This window comes from Lissotriton helveticus, chromosome 10, assembly GCF_964261635.1.
Source record: "Lissotriton helveticus chromosome 10, aLisHel1.1, whole genome shotgun sequence".
Taxonomy (NCBI): domain Eukaryota; kingdom Metazoa; phylum Chordata; class Amphibia; order Caudata; family Salamandridae; genus Lissotriton; species Lissotriton helveticus.
In genome coordinates this window covers 569,466,311-569,491,272 of record NC_136071.1, presented here as the reverse complement: position 1 = coordinate 569,491,272, position 24,962 = coordinate 569,466,311, and positions in this window count along the sequence as shown.

Here is a 24,962-nt window from a genome sequence, read left to right as displayed (position 1 = left end):
AGCTGAAGGAAACATAAGGGTGCACTGGCACAGCATGATCAAAGCAAGGGAAAGCTTGCAATAGGCTAACGTTGTAGGGCATCCATGGCGATGATGCCTGATGAGACTTACTTTACGTTTGGGGGAATCTTCTTTTCCTTCTTTTTCTTATAAGTCTTATAAGTATGCTCTGATGAAATTTGTCTGAACGGAATATCTCTAGTAATCTTCGGGTGTGTATTTTTCTACAATTTTCTGCCTTTCTGGATTTGGAGCGGGAAGCACCTTGAGACGGACAGAGTAGGCTGCACCACATAGGTCATCAACCGATTTGCTCGTGTGTGTGGAGGGTTTATGGGGGGAGAGGGGAGGAGGGAGTGCAGAGGGAGGGCAGGTTTGGGCATAGGATGGGGTGGGAGGGGAAAAAACACAGGAAAACACGGTACATGAGGAATACCATGCAGAGTGGAGGAAGAGAAGGGATAAGGCTGAAGCAATGAGAAACTGGGTTAACAAACCAACAGATATGATTTATCGCATCCAGAAACACATTCACAGTTATAGGTGATGAGCATTCGGATTGCAACAGTGAACAAGTGCAACTTGAATGATCAAGCTTAAACACAGAAAGTAGCAATCGATTTTAAAACACTTTGTGACAACATTCTTTGTCAACATGGATATGGGACCCCCTCTATTCGTATTTTTAAGGTCAGGGAAAGAGAGGAACACAATTATATCGTACAGAAATATTCCCTCACGACCTAAACAATTCTGAAATTAACAATTTTTATACTTTGAAGATTATTTTTTAACACAGGGTGACAACATTAGCTTTTTTACATATATAGTTTTTATTACTTTTTCATATAAGAGACATATTTCATTTTTTCTCCTTTTTTTCAATTTTTACTTTAAAGTTATTACAATCATTTGATAAAACATGTGGTACTTCATTAAAGCAATAAAAGACATACACATACCATGCAGAGAAAAAAACAACCTAATCAAGTCTTACAAAAACCTTCAAACAAACTCTCTCACACACACTGCATTCACTCCTTATTCTGCGCCTGAGGGATCGCAAGTTGTAGCGCGAAGTTGTTACGCAAGGTCGACGCGTTTCGGTGGTGTAGGACCACCTTCCTCAGGACCTTTTAGCAGAACAATCAGATATTCACAAATGAATTATAAACACTGCATGGATGGATATCTGTAATGATAAATAACATACATTTGTATCATTATCCAAAATTAATCTGTCTCACGATCTAATCATACATTACAAAGCCACTTTGACTTAGAGTACCCTGTGGGGACATCAGCGAAAACTAATTCACAATTTTTATTTCATTAATTGATGTCTTTTGTCAGTAATCCAGAAACAAGCAAAACAACACAGTTTTCTCACAAAGAGTGAGGATATTAAAGTAACGTGAGATTTAACAGAAAATAGATAAAGTGGGTGAAAGGAAAAAATTTAAAAAATTAAAAAATGTATAACAGGCCTACCTATTCTCTTGCTTAGTTTAAAAGACAAGTTTGTAAATGGTTATCCTATTGGTAGTAACAACGGGATACGTTTAGTACTTATTAGTTGCCACAAACATGACAGGCGTTCTTACCCTTGTTTTTTCAGTAGGGTAGATCACCACTTCAATTATAGCTTCATGTCAATTAATTTGGTCACACTAGAGTGTTCCTAAAGTACATTGTATAGAAAATATACATTGGTCAAGCACGAACATGTGGACAAGTTGTTAAAATATTTTTAGTTTGTAATCCTGCTTATATATTAGCTTACCAAAAAACGATCTACCCATTCATTAAATGGTCAATAATGCGGGGATTATCTGGAGCTATGAGCCTTGGTCGGAGGATATAATTTTCCTAGAAAGATGACAATAATCCTTAGTCTGATGTAAAGGTTCAGAATTGTCTAAGTGTGTTTATAATACGAAGATAGCTACTGACCTTGTAATTAACTCAAACAGCTCCTAGAGCTTCCTTTATATACGTTGACTGGTTTCTATTCCACGATCTGTTCGAGGCATCTCCCTTGTTTAATAGCGATTAACTATAATGATGGGAGTAAAGATAGAACATGAGATTCAAATCTCATTTAGACTAACTGATGACACACTAACCACTTATTTGATTATCTTCTTACTAATTATAAGTTACTGTCAGTAGTGCCATAGTTTAAATAAATTCATATGTTGACAATATAATGAAAATAGGCTAATCTTAATCTACCAGGCTGTAGCTTTAAGTTGACGATAGTGTTACATTTAAATACTATGGTCTGTGCTTTTACTTTGCCCCTCTGAAACAAACCCTGTCACACTGAAACACAACGATAAAATTATTTTTGAGCGACCTCTTTACTACCCTCGAGATTTAAATATTTAAGCTCTGTCGCGTAGATTCACTTACTTTCGTTTACTTCGATGCACATCGTATAACGCTTCCTCTGGCACTCACACACGCAACCCCGTAGGCTTAAAAGAACCTCTCGTAACGTCTTCCTATAAATGTAGTAGCGTTCGCGCCAAAAGGTTTATTCACGTGATCGATTACTGATGGGCGCCATTTCTCAGTGGTGTCGTTTATTTGTTTCTTTTACCGATTCCTTCATTACGTCCTATATTTTAAATGAGCGACCGGACATAATTCCAGTTTCTCACTTTGTAAGCCATACCCAGATTTAAGGAAATATATAACAAATTTTTACACACGCTGATGTTCCATCGATCCAATTATCACATTTTATTAAATTTTGCGATACCAGTTTTTATAGGCACTCTCCTTTTTTTAATAATAGACATTATCAATTTGAAATGCAGCCCAGAGTTTCAGGAAATTTATGGAAGTGTGCAAGTTTTTATCAAAGGAAGCCGATGCTATGATGGTTCGAGTGTCACATGATTAACAACTTGCAATAGCGAGTTATTTGGGCGCCATTACTAAGCGAATTTTCTATCTATGATTATGTTCACACATTGATAGCTATGAGAAGTATGTTTCACGTTTGCAAGAGAGGTGTTATAGGCGTCATTACTAAGCAGTGTTTAATTCTCTACTCTGGCCATGCTCACAAACTGAGCGCTCTGAGAGTTTAATAAACTGCAGATAACACTCAAATGTGTATAAAACACACTAACTTATTTAAGACCCCCTCCATTGTGGGCTGTATATTAAAACCCATATCATGTCTGGACTTGTGGTCAATGATATTAAGTGACCCGGTACTTCCATTTATCACATGCGAGCAACGTAGATTTCTACTAATGATCACAAAACCGGTGTATGATGTAAAATCAACTCACCTACCAGAGCAGATAACATGTACATAAACAATAAAACCACAATTGATTGTTTCATATTCTAAATTTAGAACTTGGATAACTCCTAATTACATCCTTTTGGGAAGGATACAACGTAATATTATCTGAGTTGTCAGAAGTAGATTATCAGTGGGAGGGGGTATGTCAGCCGATATACAACATTCTTTGTCTACAGGAGACTCTCCTAGAGGGTACAAGGAGGAAGTTAATGGAGCAGGTCGGTATAAACTTATCAACAACACTATGCAGTGAGCTAGAATCAGATGGGTTTTCATTTTGTCCTGGAGGAGGGTCATAATATATAAGAGATGTAAGTCAGAAAAGGTGGGAGGCTGGGTGTTAGTGGAGTGTCCTAATCGTAATCTCACATTCACTATATGTTCAGTATACGTGTCAACTGGAGATCATCCTGAAGTATTGGAATTTTTTAATATCGAGTAAGCACTGTGGCCATCTCCTGCTATACTTTGTGTGGACTTCCATATCAACGGTTTAGGTGGGCTCTGGAGGGAATGCAGTGGTAAATATGCAGGTCGAAAAAAGAAGGTTTACAGAGCCTTGACATCCCTATTACAAGACAATGGGCTAATAGATATGTGGCACCCCACAAATCAGTTGCGAGGTTAGATTACTTCTTTGTCTCACACCAACTGACCTTGAGGTACAATATAGAAAAAACATCCCTGAGTTATGTCAGACCACAACCCCTTGGTCTTGGTGGTTACTTGTGTAGGAGTGGAAAGACCTGAGTTAGTTTGAACATTTGAAAGAGGACTATTGTAAGACCAGAGTTATGTCACACATATGAACAAATGGATTAGGGATTTTATGGAAATCAATAGGAATTGCGCATGTTGCGGAGTATTCTGGGACGCGTTCCAAGCAGGGGGCGGGGGGAAACACTTAGCCTACATCGCCAAAGGAGCGAAGCCCAGTGCTTAAAAACATTGTGGAAGACACTGGCAGAGATGGAAGAAGAACTTGTGCGTGCTTTAGTTTGGAGGATACTCCTAGAGAACATACCCCTTAAACTTCCCCTTGCTAAAGCCAAAGTAGGAGAAATCTCAGCAACAAAGGAAGCCAGGAAATTTCTTGTGTGGCGACAAAGCTGTCATGAGTTTAATGAAGATATAGGACACATGCTGGCAGCCCATTTAAGACAGAAGAGTGCGATAGGAGAGATATGCGAGATCCTAGACAAAGGGGGGAATCTAGTAAAGGGCTCCGCAGGTAATCAGGAGGAATTTTGCAATTATTATGGGAAACTATATTATGAGAAGCAAAGTGTGTAAAAGGACTCAATTAGAGGGTATTTAAGTAACATTCAATTAGAACAATGTACCTCCATTGAAACAGAATCTTTGGCAAGCTCCATTTTAAGAGGAAGAAATTTATAGAGCTCTCAGGGACCTCCCATCCGGCAAAGCTCTGGGACTTGATCAAATACCCCTTGAATTTTACAAAACCATTCTCACTTCTTTAGGGCCAGATTTGGTGGAAACACTCTGACAGACACAGCTTGGGATCTCCGTTCCAGAATCTTGTGCTTCGGCTTCCATTATGATCTTTCTAAAAAAGGGGAAACCATCTAGGAAAGTTGGCTTCTACAGACCCATCACCCTCATGAATAGCGATGCAAAAATATTTTTAAAAGTATTAGCAACACAGTTAAGCCTCATAATCGGTAAAATGATCTACCCCCGCTACCACAGGTTTATAGCTGACAGAGGCAACACAGATCATACCCGAAGGGTGATAATACTGTTTGATGTGGGAGCAGTCTCAGGAGACCCTATGGCTTTGATCCCACTTGATGACAAGAAAGCATTCCATAGGGTCTCCCAGAACTATCTGGGGGCTGTCCTCAAACAGTTTGGTACTGGGAAGGGCTTGATTAATTGAATTCAGGGATTGTACAGGACCCCAACAGCTTGCTTAAGATTGAACAGGGGTCATACAGAACCAATACGAATTACACAGGGGACTGAGCAGGGGTGTCCATGCTCTCCCCACCTTTTTGCATTATATATTGACCCCTTGATCTGGAAAATCGATATCAACAGAAGAACCAGACCAATGAGGTATCAAGGGCAGGAAAGAAACACTTTAGACTACGATGATGATCTGGTGGTGGTAGCCCCTGATCCCCAATCAGCACTGGTGGTAATGCAGGAGGAAGCCTGGGCATTTGGAAAAATCTCAGGGTATTTGCTTAACCAGCGTAAAACACAGATAGTTGTAAATAGAATACCCGACCTGGAAGATCCCCTGGGGACGCAGGCAGCCACTTATCTAGGGATACATATCACCTCAGAGCTGGGGCAAATGGTGGAGGCAAACATAGCTCCAGTTATCCAAAAAGGAAAGAAGGACTTGGACAGGATGCACAATCTTCATTTATCCATTGTTGGGCAATGCAATATAATCAAGATTTTTTTTTTATCCAAAGTGCTCTATCTTTTCAGGGCTATTCCCTTAGAATTTGAAAATAGATGGTTTAGGGTGCACGAAAATAAGTTTAATACGTTTATTTTGGGTTCATGGGAAAACCAGGAGAGCCATGACATAAATGACAATAACAAGAGAGAGAGAGGAGGCTAGGCAGTGCCATATCTCAGACTGTACTATTGGGCCACAGCTTTAACATGTATTTGGGTTTTGATGGGAGGGAAGGTAGAACATCTGTGGAACAAAGCAGGGTCAGCAGATTTATACAATCTATTATTAGGAGATGAGGATCAGAGCTGCTTCTTGAAATACAGAGAGCCCAGCTATTATTAAAAAAACGAGAATTAAAACTTTGCAACCTGTTTCAGATCTGGGCAGTGTTTAAAAGAAAAACAGGACTTGGTAGAACAGATTTTTCTACACAGCTTTATAGAAACCCAACTTTCCCAGAAATCTTTCAAGATAACACCATGCAAGATGGGAGAGGTTGGGAATTCGGAAGATTGGGGATCTTATGATTCTGGATGTAATCTAATCATTCGAATGTATACAGGTTAAATTTTGAATTGACAAGCGAGATTTTTTGAAATACCTACAAATGTGCAGTATTTTAGTGAAAATGAAAGAGGGACTAAAGGGTTTCAGCAAAGATCACACAATGGAGGCGGTTGGGGACAACAAGGGGTGTACCTTTGGGCATATTTATTCAGAACTGTCATAGCTGAAACAGGATGATCTTGAGAAGCAAGGGAAAAAATGTGAGAACAAGCTAAATGTAGACCGGGGCAGATTCTCAGACTCCCTTGACCTAGGAAAGACCATTCTATGCTCAACTGGACTGCAGGCGCAACACTTTAACCACTTGCATGCTAATGACAAGGTGAACTCGTCATGAGGCACACTGGATCTGTGCTTATGACAAGGTCAACTCGTCATGTATAATGGGATTCATAAATATGCAGCACAGGAGGGGAAAACCCCTTAGCAGCCAAGTGGTTAAAACAATCTTTTCATTGTACTATATCCCTGTGTTAGACCTGTCAGCCTTTTGGTAGTCCCTCCTATTATTTATTTATTTTTGTCCCCTTTTTGCCCCTTAAATACCTTAATTTTTATGTCCACTGAATTTTTGCGGTGTTAGATAGGGGTTAGATGCTCTTTGACCATCGTAGTCCTTTTCCCTGAGGCCTAGGTGACTCTTCTGACTAGATTTGTAAGACCCACAAAATGGTCGCCATAAACTGCCATAACTGTCACCTCTAGATAAGGGACCATAGGGTTACACTAGGAAGGTACTAGAACATTCTGGAGGGTTCTGATGGCCAGGGCTAGCCTATATAAGGCCAGAACCAGAGCGGCCATTTTAGAGTGCTGGGCAGTGAAAGTGTGAAGTGGGACTGGTCAGGAGCAAGGCGACTCAGTGAGGAGGAGCACGCACAGAGAGGGGAGAGATCGACCTTTGGGCAGGCTTCTCTTCTATGCTGAAGTGCCCCCTCGTCTGTCTACCGAACCCTGCCTCCATGGTGAACACACTTGCCCCAGCTTATAATCCTGCCTGCTCCGGAATGCCCAACGAGGAGTGAAGAGTGGGGTGCAGCTGACCCTGGCGTGTCACCGCCTCAGAGTGCTAAATTGGACCTCTCTGCTAACTGGGGGAAAACTTCCTGACGGAGCCGCAAGTTTGGCCCCCACCCCTGCTGAGGCGCTATGAAGAAAAGCTTACCGCACAGCTGATTTGCCCTGCGGTCAAACCATCCCTCGGTGAGGTCCGCGGAAGAGGACGGCTGCCGGAAGACCCTGATGCCAGATGAGGAGGCGTGAGCACACCGGAAGAGGTCGGGTGAAGGCGGAGCCCCGTGGGAGGAGTTGGCGAGGAGGCGTGAGCGCGCGGAAGAGGACGGCTGCCGGAAGAACCTGATGCCGGGTGAGGAGGCGTGAGCACACCGGAAGAGGTTGGGTGAAGGCGGAGCCCCGTGGGAGGAGTCGGTGAGGTGAAGAGCGAGGAGGTTTGCGGGACGCGTTGCTATGGGGCGCCTGCTCGATTGCCGGGGAAGTGCTGAGTGCTGCCGAGTGTCGCACCAGTAAGGACGCCTGCTCTCCTGACAGGGGAGAGGGCAGGGAACCCCTATTCACAGCGAAAGCGGCCCTTGGAGGTGAAAGGTTCGGACGGAGTCTGACCTCGTGAGCTACACGGCCAAGTAAGCCGGGAAGGTGGGGGGAGCAGCCGGACTAGCCCACAAGTTTTAACAGAACGGAAGGACTGGGCAGCATTATATCTAGGTATAACAAGAAGGTTCTCCTCTGTACAACCCAGGTTGGTTCCAGGAATATTCAGGCATTAAGGTCGGCGGTGAAAGGGAGCAATAACGAGCCACCTGACTCATTGTAGAGACTGATGTAGATACTGGTGGTAGGGAGGGAGAGCTAAAAGTGGAGAATTTTCAGGGCAGGGCTGCACATGAGTAAGACATAGACTCCTCTTTGGTTAAGGGGATTTGACATGACAAAAGCCAATGTGATTTAACTTGCCTGTTCTCCTTCAACTACAGTTGTGTGTAACCTTCTTTATCCATAACAGGAGTATGGGTTCTCTAACCGGTGGGGTTTCCTAGTAAATTTTTAATCCTGAGTCATCTGGGGAACAGTTTATGCTAGCCTGCTCTTCTTGAAATGAAAATACGTGGTGGTATGGTTTAATTGTATGATACAAAATCTGAACTCAAGGAGGAGGTATAAAAGCAATTTCTGGAGAACTTTACTGTTGCACAAAACCTGTTGAAAGATATAAATGATTAGCTTGTCAATGTAGAAAAGGAATGGAATTGTGAAAACTTAATTACATTGAACTGTGGAACAGTTATAGACGAAGATCTAAGAGAACTTTTATAAAACAGCTCGTATTTTTCCACAATTGGTGTAGTGTCTTATTTTTGAGTGGATGGATGTTATGTTACTGAAGGGTGTGACGCAAACTTAGCACATGTTCCTTGGATTTAGGCCTTCCCACTTAGTGCCAAGCTACCTTATGTGACTTGGAGGTCCCAGGTCCAACACCCTGACAAAAAAAGCACAATGGAGGTGCAGAAGGGATCACATGGCCCGATACAACAGTACAGAAGCAGATCAAATACATATGTTCTAAATCTGACGCAGCCTGGAAGGCTTGAAGAATGAAATTGAAAAGTTTTTAGATCAAGCTCTAAAAACTAAAGGTAACACTAACACCAGAATTGATGTTGCTAGGGGACAGCAGTAATGACATATATAAGGAACATCAATATTTTTTATTTATGGCTATGGCCGTTGTAAGAGTTTGCATTTCTTCGGCGTGGCTGGGCCTGCTGGCCCCAACATTTTCACAGTGGCTAGGGAGGTTGCTTGCTATCTTCAACTTAGAAACGGGGGTTACGAAAGAAAGGGGCGGAGAGCGAGAAGATTAGGCAAGTACATTTGGGCCCCGATTTACAGATGGAAGGAGGAAAGATACAATAGAACCCAAATGATTACGTAATGTTGAATGTTGCTTTCATTGTTTTTACATCTAGTATTATAAAAAACTGTGGCTTCTTAAAATAATTGTTGGTTTATTAACCTTTATAGATTTTATTATTATGTAATATTATAGGTAATCATTAACTCTCTTAAGACGCAGGCCTATTCACTTTTTAAGGATATTTTATTATATACTATTTTATGGTATTTCTTGTCTCTTTTTCTTAGTAGAAATCTCCATGAACTATTTATTTATTTGTATATTCCACGATGGTGATGAAATAAAAAATATTTAGACAAAAAAACAAAACATTTTTTGTATATATATCACTTATAGTGTGACAATGGGAGTCCTCCACCCCAACACAAACCATTAGGCAAGGGGCCTCTCTGGATTAGGTATAGCGAAGAGAAATACCCTGTAATGCGCATGATTCTATTCTCACATGTTCCCAACCAATCCGAACATGTAGCACGTATCTGTGTGTTGTGTGACGTGTGCTCTGATTGTACATCTAAGTCCTATACCTTGTTTTGAAGCAAATTTCGGCCAAAGGAAGATCATGGGGTCTTTACATATGACTGATTGCCTGCCCTAATATTATGTTTTATCTTCCCCTGCACTCAGGTGATCTTACCTTTGACGTAGCAAGGAAAGGTAGGTCCTTTCCTGTGAAATTCACAAATTGAATAACATAGGGATCCTAAAAGCCCTGATGAATGTCCTAGGAATTGATTGCATATGTCGGAAACTGAAGGGGTCTATCAAATTACACAACTGTTTTTTGGATTACATCAGCTACTAGTGTTTTTCAAAGACTGATGGGCAAAAGTTCTTACCAATTTCAATAATGTCATATTCTTAGAATATGATATCTTTATTTTTGTGAATCGATTGATGAACATAAAATTATTGGGCAAGTTCTAGACAGGCTCTCTGTTTCAGGTACGGCTTTAAGGAAAAGGAAATGCAATTTTTTAGTGCAGGAAGTGAAATATTTAAGCTATTTGTTTTCGAAAGATTTGGCAAAGCCAAAATTAGATCTTTTAAATGAAATAGTTAATGCAGCAGTTCCAGATGACAGGAAGAAGCATAGGTCTTGTATGATACTTGTGAAATGTTTCGCTAAACCTGTTTAGTATTTTGCATATAAGACCAAGAATTTGAGAGGACGTTTGAGAAATAGGAAAACATTTGCCTCAGAAAAGGACAACAAATAGCATTTGATGATATGAAATCAGATTTTGCGGGAAGATGTTATGTCGCTGATTGATATGAATTGAAAAAACATTATCACAGTAGATGCTAGGTCTGGGGGTCTGGAACTTCGCTTTCTCAGATTCTTGATTACAAAGAGAAACCAAAGGCGTTTGCATCTTCCTCTTTGTCTAATACAAAAAGGAATTACTTTGTAACTGGGCAGGAGGCATTAGCAGTTGCCTGTTCTACTGACTATTTCTGCCCTTCTATGCAGTGTCCTACTCAACATCTTGAAACTGATGTGAGCTAGCAATTGCTCAGTCTGGCTTGTGAGTCTAGCAGCCAAAATACAGTCATACAGTTATGATGCGGAATATGTACCTGAATGGAAGAGTCAAGTTGCTGATTGTCTGTCCAATTTGCCCGCTGTGTATAGAGGTTATTGTGAATTGGAGACTGAGGAAGTGGTGCAAATTTTTGTGATGCTATGAATGGCTTTAGGAGTACTGTTTTCAAGGATAATTGGATGAAAGCTATAGAGAATGACAATATTTCAAAAGTAGTGACTGAATGACACAGAAATTATATCCAAAGGAGAGTGCTATTCTGGAAAGTACCCATTCTTTTTCGAAAATTCTTGATGAATTGAAATTGTGTAATAAGTATGCTATGATGTGAGCGGAGAGAGTTATTCCTCATCGTGGTGTCAGGGCTAAGCTTTTAGTGTTCGTTCATGAAGGGCACATTAGATTTTAGCATAAAACGAAACAATAAGAGGTTTTGGTGAAGAAGCTTGGATGACCAGCAAAAGCATAGGTATCTGAGGGTCATGTGTGCAAGGAGACTTAAAACGTTTGAAGGTGGGTTGAGCCATAAGCCAAGACAAATATATCTGGTATTATAGTAATATGTGACAAGATTTTGCTTAATTTGGTAATTTCATTTTTGAGCTTACCAGAACATAGAAGCTGAGCAGCAGCAGATGCAATTGTACTTTCTAAATGGATAGCGATTGTATTTACGAGAAATGTTACCACTCAATCAACAATTGCTGTATTGAGTAAACATTGTCAGCAGTGAGATGATTCCCTCTGGTTTGATTACGGACAATGGCACCCAGCTGACTTCTTACAAGATGAAAGACTGTTTGGGGGTTGTTGTGTAAAGAATGTGTGCACCTTGTTGTACAAGTTCCAAGGAAATGGGTGGGTGGAAAGAATAAATTGGTTGATTAAAGCAACCATGGATATGGCTCTCAAATCAGGACCAAATCTAGAACTGTAAAACAGAATTATCTGTGGGTCTAACCAGTCACTTGGCGCCCTAGTGTGTTCTATACACAAGTACAGTATATTGAACATCTGGCTGGGAAGCCTTCATCATCTGGAATCTCCTCCCGGCTGTAAATCCTAGTACAGCTGAGGTCTACAACCCCTCACTATGAGGGAGGAGCTCAGGGATGTTTTTAGTGTTCAAAAGGATGTACTAAAATCCACCAGATAAAAAGCTACAGTCCGTTACTAGGTGATGGGCGCAGTGCTTAGTGAAAGTGTACTAAAACTAACTACCAGAAGAAGAAAAGAGTTTAATATGTATCTCATGGTGTCAGCGTTAAAAACAGTGCTGGAGCAATTTTAAAGAATAACTGCGACTATCAAGTTAGAGGGTCGGTCTACATGTTTCTGCTATCATGACCTACAGAGTGTCTAGCATTCTTCAGGACCTAAAAGTGTAAGCTCCTGCTTACAGTGTGAAAAAGATCAGACTTCAATTATTTTTCAAAGATAAAGAAGCGACTAACACAGCAAATGATACTTCAAATACCGGTCTGAGGAACCGGTCAACATTCAATCTTCCGAGTCATCTCATTCTGATTCAGGTATTGACATTTGAGATAGCGGTCACACATCATGTTCACACTTTGTGCACCTCTACCAATCGCTTTTTCAACAACCTACCCACTAATGAAAGGAGAGCTTTACGTACTCTAGCAACATATCAATCTGATACCATCAAACCAGCTGATAAGGGGGGTGCCATTGTGCTAATGGACACCCCTGCGTATCGCACTGAATGCATCCGTCAGCTTAGCGATTTTTGCTCTTATCAGCCTTTAAAATCGGACCCAACTCAACGAATCAGCCTAGAAATAGCATACCTCGTTATGAAGCTAAGCTTGAGGGATGGATCGACGCATTCAGTGATGCTATATTTTTATGTACTACTGAAGATACATAAAACACAAAGGCCACCACCAGGACACCCTATAATATTGGGCATCAGCTCTCTTCTAGAACCTTTATCCACATTTGTGGATTTATTTTACGCCCAACGGGGAGTGAGATGCCGTCCTATCTTAAAGACACCACGGATGTCACAGTTACCATAGGGAACATATCTGTGTTGGTCTTAAAGCTTTCCCACGGACCCTCCTATTCCCAGTTCAGTATTTCCGAATCTAGAACTGCCATGGAGAGAAGGGTTGTGGACACAGTTTACTACAGTCAGGTATATGATAACTGAATCCCTTTTTGATATGACATGGGGAAGTTCATTGGGTACAAAGCTGATGCCAGGTTGTTTAAGTAAAATTGATGACTTTATGAGTGAACCTAGGTCCAATAAGAACCTAACCACAGGATGTGTTTTTAAAGGCGAATGGGTAAAAGTTAAGCTGGGTCAGGTTTGTGATGGCCTGTCCAAGTTTAAGGGTCCTTACAAGTTTGAATTAGTAAATGGTATTTGGACTAACCTGGACAATGAACAAAGCTGGAACTTAAGATGGGTTACCCTTTTTCACAAGGGAGGTAAGATGTGTGATAATAATGTTGAGAAGCAAAGAAGAGTGTAGTGGTTGGACGTTCATTATGACCATAACACATCTAAGCCAAAAGGTCACAAGCCGCACGCATCGGGAGGGCCACACCCTAGATGGAAACTTTACTAATAGCGAGTTTACTGAGATCAAAGAGATCTTGTCACTAGCTTGGACCGACCACTCTGCAGTTATTTTTAAGTTGAATAGCCCTCCTACTGCTCAGGCAACACCTCTAAGCTATCTACCAGATCTTACTGTATTTGGTAGCAGGTTGATAACAACATGCTCAGTCTCCAACTTTCTCACTCCAACTTTGTCGCTCCCAAATCAAATTGTCAGAGAATGCTGATTTTGCCTCCACTCAGTTTAACCATTGACTTACATTGGTTGCTAATAAGGTAGCCCCAACAAAAAAGCCTCTGGCAAGGGGAAAACCCTGTCAGCTCTGTGGTTTTCAAAAACAAGAATGTAGAAGGCAGGAGAGACGCTGGAGGTCAAACTATAAAGCAAGCAAGATCTCCAGTTGTAAAACTCTACTAGTTGAATATAAAAATCCTATTTTATGGGAAAGTGCTCCTACTATGCAAAGAAAATTGAGGAGGCAAAAAACTCCACTAAGGAACTTTTTCAGGTATTATCTAAATTATGCACACTCCCAGAAATAAGTGGCAACGAAAATTCACAAGCTTTTTGTAATTTATTAGCTCAGCATTTTTTAAACAAGGTGTAGCAAATTGATGTCACTTGACAACATGACCAGATCAGGGCACTGGTTTTAGTTAAATCGCATTCCTCCAACGCTCCTGTTTTCACGGAATTTAGGCCAGTAACTAATGAGGAGATAACAACTCTCATTCAGCAGGCCAAATCGGGCTCTCCCTATGACCCACGCCCCCCCAAGATGTTCAAACAGGCCCCTGAGATTCTTGGCCCAGGTTTAACTGCCATTTCCAACTCTATGTTTGCAGAAGGCGTCTTTCCATTCATCTGGAAAAGGGCATTAATCTTACATCTTTTGAGAAAATCCAGCCTTGATTCAACCAAAGCGAACAACTATAGGCCCATTTCACATCTTCCACTCCCAGCCAAACTGGGGGAAAAAGTTATGGTTGATCATAATCTGTTACTCAATTGTTTGAATTCTATTGGCGTCACAGGTAATGCTCTAGCACTTGTTTCCTCATTTCTATCTGGTAGAACACAATCGGAAGCCTTAGGTAGCTACAAATCCCCTTCTTTTGGGCTACCCTGCGGGGTTTCACAGGGCTCTTCAATGAGTTCTACCCATTTTAATATTTATGTGTCAGACCTTGCAGCATTATTCAGGACCTTCAGCTTGGCACTAACTGTAGGAAAAGTATATTATCTAAAAAAGGAAGAAAGAAAAGATCTTCAGAAGGAAGTCAGTTTAATCAGTCTTCTTCGGTCCGTAAGCAATTACATAATGCCCAGCAGATAACCACTAACTGCTCCCCCAGAACACTATCATTAGAAAATCAACAAACCTAGTGGAGCGAGACCACTCAACAGAATATTGTGAAGAGAGCTTGACCTCCATGAGCACAGACAGAATAGCACTCGTGGAAACCACGCTCACACATATAAAACATATGAAACACTAACATCTTATGCCGACGACACTCAAATTGTCTTTTCTGTTTTAAAAACCTGTATGCCGCCGGTCAAAAGATTTAGCGAGTTCATGTCGGCAGTCATCTCATGGATGAGCTCACACTGCCTCAAGCTTAACTCAGAAAAAACTGAGATAGTCCTCTTTGGCAACTTTTCCCCAAGCTGGGCACAGATCTGGTGGCCGGACAAATTGGGGGCAGCACCTATTCTAGATCCCAAGGCTAAGAACTTGGGTGTGATTATTGATGAGAAACAGAACTTTAAGGCACAAGTCAATGCTGTTTGCTCATCTAGTTGTTTTCTACTCAAGGTGATTTAAAAAATCTTACCTTTCATTCCAGCAGATAGCAAGAAAACTGTGGTAACATTGTTAGTTCTTGCTAAACTGGACTATTGCAATGGGCTCTACCTTGGCATGCCCGAGAAACAGCTAGGTGAGATCAAATGATTCAGAATGCTGCTTCTAGGCTTCTGCTAGGGATTCCCAAGTTTCAATCAGTTGGAAAGCACCTTCAGAAGTCTTTTGAAAAACACAGGGGACCCCTACTTATGATGCATTTGCTACATGTAGGGAATAGTAAACATTTGTGAAAAAAAGAAATATAGCAAACAAATTATTTCTTATATGCCATTTCCTATAAGGTGGACTACAAAACTGTACACACAAACATGAAAAAACACATAATATCTAGCTACTTTGTTGTAAAAATATATGTTCGATTTATTTTTTCATATTTTTATCATTTTATAAATGTATTTGATATCATTTTCAACTTAGAGTAATCAATAACAAATAAAGAAAAACTATACAGAAAAAAACACACAAATCAATATCAAATGACTAGTTGGTACTAGGACTATTGACGTTGGCAGTGCGGTGAGTTGGAACACTTTGCGCGTTTCGGCCACAGCCTTCATCAGGAGACCGTCATTTTCCACCAAACAAAAAGAAGAAACAACTAAAAAAATACAAACAATATGTCAAAAAGGTTTTTAAACTGTGTACACTCTAATCATATAAAATATATCATACAATTAAAAACCACCTGTAGACATGGTCAAATCTTTTAAACAACAGCATTAAAGTTATAAATCTTTTTTTCTGACAACAGCTAAATTAATCCTGGTCCATATTGAGATTGATACTCATTTTTAGGACTAGTCATTCGTACATGATTCCTTTATCTATAGACAGTACAGATTTAGTGATGTTTCATATTTACACTTTTCCAATACAAAAACAGAATTTCTAATAACATTCATGGACATAAAAAACATAAAAGAAAACCATCGTTATTCAGAGCATCCGGACAGTTAGTCCTGAACAGAAAAATGCTAGAAGGGATAGACAGAAGAAGGAAAAAGGAAAAGACCATTGTCATAGTGAATGAATCCCTATTTACTTCGCTTATTTATTCTATATATATTGGGAAAGGGATGTTTATATTTGTGTAAAATATACATATTCAAACTGGCAAAATATGGGGGTAGTACAGGTCCACATATCGCCTCGCAAAACCATATTCGTTTGTACCGAGAGATAGTTTAGCTGCACATCGTTAAAGCACAAGGATGCCCTACACAAACAGTAGAAAATTACATGCATAAACTTACTTGTATTTCGCATCAAAGGCGTACAGATTTGTAAAAGGATATAGAATATAATATTCTGAGTGCGAGGGCTTCTTCTTCTATTCGCTTGATCTGACTACATGAAATATCTAGAAAAAATATATATATCATCCTAATTAGCAATCTATTTATATGCCTAGTTTACGCATTTTATCTATTACATAGTTTATTAGGAGATGGAGGGATTTACCAGTGCGATGTATCTTTGCCCTCAGGTAAACATCTAATTACCGGATCGAATAGTTACGTGTCCAGACTTTTTTCCCCGACTTATTGCTAAAGAGGTTGATTTCCTAAATAGAAGTGACATAAAGAACTGTCAACCCAGATGGTGTAGAAAAGTGTCTTTATCAAGAAACATAAGACCAAAAATAAGGCAAGGGCATCCACAGCGGATTGATCTGGATATATACCTGAGGTATCAAGAAGATATAATCCAAAGTCACTGGTATTTTTCGATGCGATAAATCAAGCAGATTAAAACAATATTCGGTGATCAAATGATGTATTTGAAAACCTATATGGATGACAGACATGAAAAAATACCGAAGTTAGAATAAACTGGTATTACATAGATGTTGTCGTAAATAAACAAGCGACAATGCCCAATTACCTGATGCTAACAAATAGTCTACGCTGAAACAGAGCTCCCTCCAGGGGTTGATTAAAGAAACGTCTTTATAAGATATGGCCATCTTCTGTATCATAGGGCTCTAAATATCAAACAATAGAAAAAGAGACTGAGTATTTTCGAAAAAAGCGTTAAAACGGCTAAGTTTGAGAGAAAGCTGATGTCAGTGCTCTTACCTACGAATAAAATACAAGGTTCGATGTAGTCGGGATTCTGTGTAAGGGACGCCCCCATCCGCGTGCGAAAGAGGATGCGGGCAGCAATGCAAACACGCGCTATTTATACACGTTCGTAGATGTATTGATTGAATAATTGAATCCCGGTGTGAATCAAAATTCAAATTTATTTAGTCGCCTTTGTTATTGCGTAGGACAATGCGTCCGATATACCAGGGGAATCGGCACACAGGAAAAGAAGAAGGACTATTAGTAGTTCTTCGTAGTTTTTATATGTCAATATTTTTACTTAGCCTAAAGATAAAGTTGTTAACTTATCTAAACTCCATATATATATCTACGTCCATTTAGAAGTAATTATTATATCTCCGATGACAGGGCTCTTAGGTTGATCAGTGAGTAATAAATAGTGATTGTCTTTGATACAAAAGACGGACTAGGGATTATAAACGCCATATTGGAATTAGTGAAGAAAAAGAATGCATTACCAATAGAATACAGACTATGTAAATAGATAGCAAAAGAAGACTTAGTCAAGGGAACTAAATCTTCATTTTGTTTAAAAGATGGAAAGAGTAGATTTTTCAAGATTAGAGACGAAAGTATAATCGCCATAATAGATAAAGAAATAATCAAAAAAGTCTAAAAAATGTATATGAAGAGTGGATACGTATATATAGTAAGTATATGGAACATTTTAAACGTAAATGTTCATACTATACAAAACGGTCAAGTGCGCCGGAGGTTAAGCCATCCATCAAATTGGCTGGGAGCTTGTGTCTGTGGATAAATCATCCCAGGATATGATTTTTTTCTCTTGGCTTAATTGCCTCTCGGTTAATATGTGTTTTGTGTTGTTTTCCTTATTATATTGTCTTGCAAAGAGGAAAGATATTGCGCATTTATAACATGATATGAGTTTAACCCTTGTGGAATGTTACTATGTCATTGGTTCTATAATCTGTACACTTTGGAACCTGGAATTAACAGTTGCTATATTACTGCCTGTCCTGAAGGAGCATCACGTGATTGTGACTCAATAACATCTTAATTGACCTTTACACTCTCTAGAGCCTCTATTTTACAACAGTGGACTTCATGTGGACGTTGAAGTGGAGAGTTCCTTTGAAACTCTTTAAGTTTCTTTGAAATTCTTTGGACTTCTCCTGTGGTGGGTCCCTCGGAGTGGGGTCTCACTAACTTATGGTGGACACACGGATTTCTGGCAAATGGATGAGAGTCTGTGGGTTTTTGAGAGTGCGGGCTGAGAGTATAGCTTGCCTTTGGGCTTAAGGGGTGTTCCTGCTGACAGGACCTGAGCCAGGAGTCTTTCAGATACTGTCCCAGGAAGCCAAGTCCTAAGGTCTTTACAACTACATGCTGCTAGGAGGAAGCAGCAGCATTTAGGAGCTGAGAAAAGTATTATTTTTGGAGGTCAGGGAAATCTACATTAACACTTCTGGTGGCTGGGGTATGCCACCAGTACCAAGAAGCAGCATACTGCTTGAGAAATGGCCTATTGGGGACATTAATATTCCAATCTAATTACACTGCTATTGTCTGCCATTTCGCAGGCCATCAGATCTGGGAACCTTTTACCCTCTTGTGGTTTTATCAATATTCCCAGGGAAGCAGTGGCCTTTGGGATCCATCCCTCCGGAACAAGAGCTGTAAAAGTATCATCACAGTTTATGCCTAGGTTTCTCTATGAAGGGTGAGGGAACTGCCAAGACGAACTTCCTGGACTGGGAATCTCAAGGCAAGAATCAATGGCCATGTGCTTGGGAGGCTCCCCAGGAATGAGGACCAGTACTGAAACACTCAAGCATCTGAAGCCAACTGCACTGGAGCCTGAGATGGACAGGAGAAAAGGAGGATAAAAAGAATCCAACACAAAGGGACAAGTGCCAGCTGGGTTGGGAGCCAGCCTGGCTCATGCAGAATATGTTCTCCTAAGTGGTTTTTGGGTGCTCTGTGTAGGTTCCCTATGGAAGGGGAAAAGGCACCCACTTTAAAAGAAGAAGAAATGCTCTAGAGAATACATTTAAAAAGATAAAAAGACAAGAAAGGAATGCCTGTGGCAGTGGCAGCATCAAAATGTCAGCTCAAGGTTTCATGGGGCCTCCCAGAAGCCATGGGCGAGCTGAAATAGTTTTGTCTTTTTATGTTGTGGTGCCCATGAGGAGCAGGGGTGTAACCATTGCGTTCTGTTTTCTCCTGGGGCCTGCCATGAGAGGAAAGCTGAGAAGGAGTACGTTTTCTGCTTTTTGGGACCCTTTTTGGTGTAGTAACTTTGGAAGGGTAGTTTGTGAATAGCAACGAGCTACACTTTCTTTTTGGGTGGGTGTTGTATTTGCATGTCCCTCCCTGAACCCCTCCTAACTTTTCTCTAAACGCCACCCAATTTAGAAGTAAGAATTCAATTCCCCATGTTCTAGCCACTCCCCCGATCCCTTGCACATTTACTACCAAAATGTATGCCTAAATGAGTAAAGAACTCTGCAGATGTGGTGGATACCTCTGCACACAAATCCATTAGTGACTAAGATGGAGGTTTCTGTACATAGGTTAATGGTAGCAGTTTGTGAATCTGGCCACCTGTCTAAAGTAACAAAAGGTAAATATATCTAATATTCATACATTTACAAAACAATTTATTAATACATAAACGACATAAACAAAGGAAACTGAATACAAAACTCAAAAAACAAAAAATCCAAAATATCTATAAGAAATATGAAACCTAAATATTCATTAAAATGATAAAAACAATATTTAAAAGATAAACGTGACTTTTGGGAGTCCAAGAAACATTGGGAATAATTTCAATATGTTACATTATTCCTAGCAATTTAAATACCATACAAAAACAATATCAAAATCCATTATATTTAGGCAATCAATTGCCTGACCCTTGATAATAATGCAGGAAAAAGGGATATGCTTTGCCCCAAAATTCCCTTCCTTAATATTTTATCCTCATGATTCTTTGACCTTGATATTTAGTACCATCGGTATTTTGCAGTCCATATTCAGCATGTGCACTACATTTCATATTTGATAGAACCTGCCAAAACATCCTGGATTGAAGTCTCCTTCTTAATTTACCCACAAACAAAAATGAAAGAGTTTTACGGAAGCTGGGAAATTAACCTCATTTGGGCCAGTTGTGTACAATATTTCCCTATGGCTAAGGACTGACTGATTAGAATCTTCACTGTGCAATAACATAAACCTGTTGCTCCATGAGATACCGCTGTTGATGATGGTGCTATTGTCAATAACAATAATTCTACCACTTGAGCTAATGTCAGTGGTATAACTACACACGTGTTTTTACATATTTATGAATTTTGCATGTATACTCGACTTTTTAAGCTACTATGCACAAACGTTACCAGTCATTCTATTTCTGTTTCATGGGGGCGGTAATTCAAACCAGTCATTTTAAGGTGGGAATTAGGGGGCAAGGTGATCCTATTTACCCCACTGAATACCCAATCCTTTCTCTGAACATTTGACAAACTTTTTTGATTTGCCCTTGTTTTGGTCCTTGTTTGAAGCTTCTAGCCCAAGGATTGTTTTGGGGATGTCAGGTTCAGGATAGACTGGGAAAAGGCTGGTATGGAAGGGGCACACCAGCCAGTATGTTGGAATTAAATTGCTAATTGTTGTGCCAACAATTTTTCACTTCTTTACTGTAGTGACATGGATAATAAACGCCCAGATGTAATCTGCCAAAAAGTTTATTATTTCTCACAAGTAGAAACCTAGTGACACTACTGAGCATCAGTGCCCATAGTAAGAGTAAACGATCCCTTCTCTCTCAATTGAGACAGGCCTCCATTTGTCACCCTTTTTTTCTTCACTTCTGTCCGTAATAGGTGGAAAAATGTTGAAAGAAGCCAAGGCAAAGAAAAAAAAAGCTCAAGTGTTAGAGATGAGACAAACAAAAGAATGCTTAGGGAGAAACAAAAGGCACAATCAGAGAATTATAAAATCCCTCCCTCTCCGTACAATCAATGCAATTTCTTCTTAAAACACCTCTTAAATCCACAACCACCTAATAGTTAAATACATGTTTGTGATATTTATGTGAAATTCTTTACATTAGATTTAGAAAGTACAGAAGCACAACTATCATGCAGGTAAAAATCATACTTTTAGAAATTGTTTGCATACACCAGTAAAGAAACAGTAAAACAGATTGGAAAAATAAAGCTGTATTAGTTCAGCTACTATCCACATTATGGAGAGTATTCACCGGATTCTCGTATTACTTCAGTTACACTTGATAACAATTCACAAAGGGATTCCTGGCAGGAGTAAGCTCTTTTATGGGTGAGCAGATTTGAACGTAAAGTGTGGAAGTCTCCGCACCTGTAAATCCCATGCAAGGGGTGGTAGCGAGGATCTTTTTGTGTGTTTTAAATCATGGTTAGCCTTTGAGCTTTTTTGGGATTTCTTAAACTACTTTAATTTCACTTTTCTGCCTGGAAATTGTTGTATGTGTACAGCAAGTGCTGTTGTAAAGGCACTTTCCAGGGTACGAAAGGAAATCGATTGCCTCCAAATTTGCTTGTGTTGTAGGGAAAGATGTTTCTCCACTGGGAAAATATTTTACCTGTAACGAAAAAAACAGAACCTTTGGCGCAATTTCACCGGGCCAAAGCTATTCCTTCTATACATGGCTGTCTGCTATGGAGAGCTCCATACAGAGGGAATGCATTCCTAACAAGGCTATCACGTGAAAGCCCAAGGAATCTATATGGAAACCTGCGGTAAGTGCAACCTGCCATTCCAATTTCTTGAGAAGTTTGAGGATTCCAAAAAGTAGTACATTTAAAAATCTAAGGAGGGTATTCACAAGAACATGTGATAATTACCGCAGAAGTATCTTAACCCAACTCTCCTTATCGCAGTCTATCACGGGAAAATAATGCTGTGTTAACGTAGCATTCACAACACGGCGGTACCATGCGATAGGCCCACGATAATGCGTCCAATGTCCGCAAAAACCTCAAAGCGATGCAGCAAGACTGCGAACCACGAATGCAAAAAAGCTTGCGATGAGGCCAATCGCGATAAAAAAACAGCGAAAACCAGTGACAGCCCAGCAATCCCCACGCGTCAAGCGGGAAAACGCACCATAAAAGCAGAACAAAAACAAAGGGAAATGAAAAGAAAACGCGTAGCACCATGGACGCACCCGACCCAGGTCAGAGGCCAATGCGAACCCCACAAGCCCCACAGACCACCAGCAAGGAACAACGGGGTCGGGGAAGGTAAAGAAGAAGAGGGAGTGGAAGACGGGGTGAAGTCCGTAGAAAAACCTGAACAGTGTCATCGAGGTGACAGAAAACTACCATCAACTGACCTACAATTAGACTAACGTGAATGCTGTTTGAGTGTTGAGGAGGTCAATGGAGGAGGTCAAGAAGCGCTGGCATGATGTGAAAAGCAAAACCAAGCACAAACCTGCTGCCAATAGGAAGGCAGCAACTGCGACAGGAGGTGGGAGTCCTGCGCCACAGGAGGAGCTGGAGCAAACAGAGGCCACAGTCATCAGTGTGGAGACGGTGCAAGGAGTTGGGAGTCCGGACACAGCTCGATTGGACCTGACACAAGACAACCAGGGTGAGTAATGACCAGGGACTGGGGGCCCGGGTGGAGGTGGGCACAATGGCACACATGCACAATGATGTGTAGCACACTGCACACTGGATCATGTCCCTGATCCCTGTGGCACACTGCAGCACACACACATAGCAATACCAGCACATCCACATTGACGACAATGTGGTACAATGTGCAACCCCGACACTGCAGAACAGAGGACACAAGTGGCCCCGCTCATGTGCAGATACAGGCCAAATACATCTAACAGAGCAGGAAACTGTGCGATGGAAATGTACGCATACACCCTCACATCCGTCATGCAGTCCAAATGTCCACTGTCCCGCATCAAAATCCAGCACCTGCCAAACAATCACAATGCACATTGCCATACAGTCTGCATGTAAACAAGAACAATGTGCCAACATAAATGTCAACACAATGTCATCATGCATCTCCCCTTCACATTGCAGAGGGACAAACAACACATCCAGCAGAGCAGAGCATACAACTTATCTAATGCTGGAGAGGACCACCACACCTTCGACACCGACACCCTACCACAGCTCATGGACATCCCAGGCAACCCACCATCAGGACCAGGGCAGCCAAGCTACTTAGAGGAGACCCCAGCCCCTGCACAGACCACACAGCAGGAAGCACCCGCCAGCACAGCTGGCTCCCAACACTTCACCTAGCCACACATGGCATTCCAATGCCAAGTGACAGAATGCCAAAATGAGGTGGACGCACAGGTGCGGGTGGGGTCCGAACCCATGGAAGAAGAACTAGATCACATAAGTGGGTGTCTAATTCCCTACAGGGACCACCTACACCCCACAAATGGGACCCACACTGCGACAGAGACACATGCATCGGCACATTTCCAGTACTGAACCACGCCCAGAGGCACTCAATTATCATTCACACACCCATGCTGGACCTGCGTACGACGCCCAGTCCACTCCTCTTACGTATTGAGTGGGTGACGACAAAGCTACATGTCCAAGGTCTAACTTGCTGCCTGCAGTGACATGTTTGCGTCCGCTGTACACAGCACAATGTAATGTTGTAGTGCCCGGTTCCCTCATGCATACATTATGACCAGTTGGACACACGCAGATAGTTTGTGGAAATGACTACGGGCACGTGCGCCCGGCCCCTTTATTGGCAGGGCCACATGTCAGTGACACCTGTGCTGGATGTGTGAGTGGTGAGTGAAAGCCAGCCCTCACAGAGTGGTTGGTGCTGACAACAACTTGAACAGTGAACACGATTACAATGGAAACTGAATACACCAGCATACCAGAGACAACTGGGGAGCATCATGGAGGTAGCCGGAGCAAGTACAGAGATCACTCAATATGCAAACAGAAGTGTCCATGAGTTGCAGTGCCCTGAGTTTGGGGCACTGGAGCTGGGCGCGCTCATGTGAAGAAAATTTCAAGGATTGTGCCCCTTCGGGATATACCTGATGCAGCTGCAGTGGGGTGTGTTACACCTGCATCATCTTCCTGATCATCGTCCCAGGTCTCCCACACTGCCTGAGGTGACATTGCTACATTACTTCTCCACAGAACAAAACTAAATGACTAACGGTCCATGGTTTGCAGTGCACTGAGTCAGTGGCACCTGGAGTGCTGAGCAAGGTATCAGGCAGATGATGGCATCCACTAGAGGTGTGAGCAACTTCATTAGTCTGCCAGTAGCACTGTTTTGACTCTGGCAGTTGGTGGTTCGAGGTGGTCCTGGTGGTGGTGGCGTGTGCCTCCTGTGGTGATGCGACGTCCGGGCCGGTGAGGACTCGATTTGATGTGTGAGCCCTGGTGGACCTCAGTTGAGACCGGAGGCAGCAGACAGCGCAGGGTCACACATTGCATCGATGACCCCAAGGCCATCATCTCAGAGGCCATCCAATATCTCAGAAGACAGGGTCCCTGACTTGAGCTCCACAGAGTTAGTGGCCCCGGATGCACTGCGGCAGGCACAG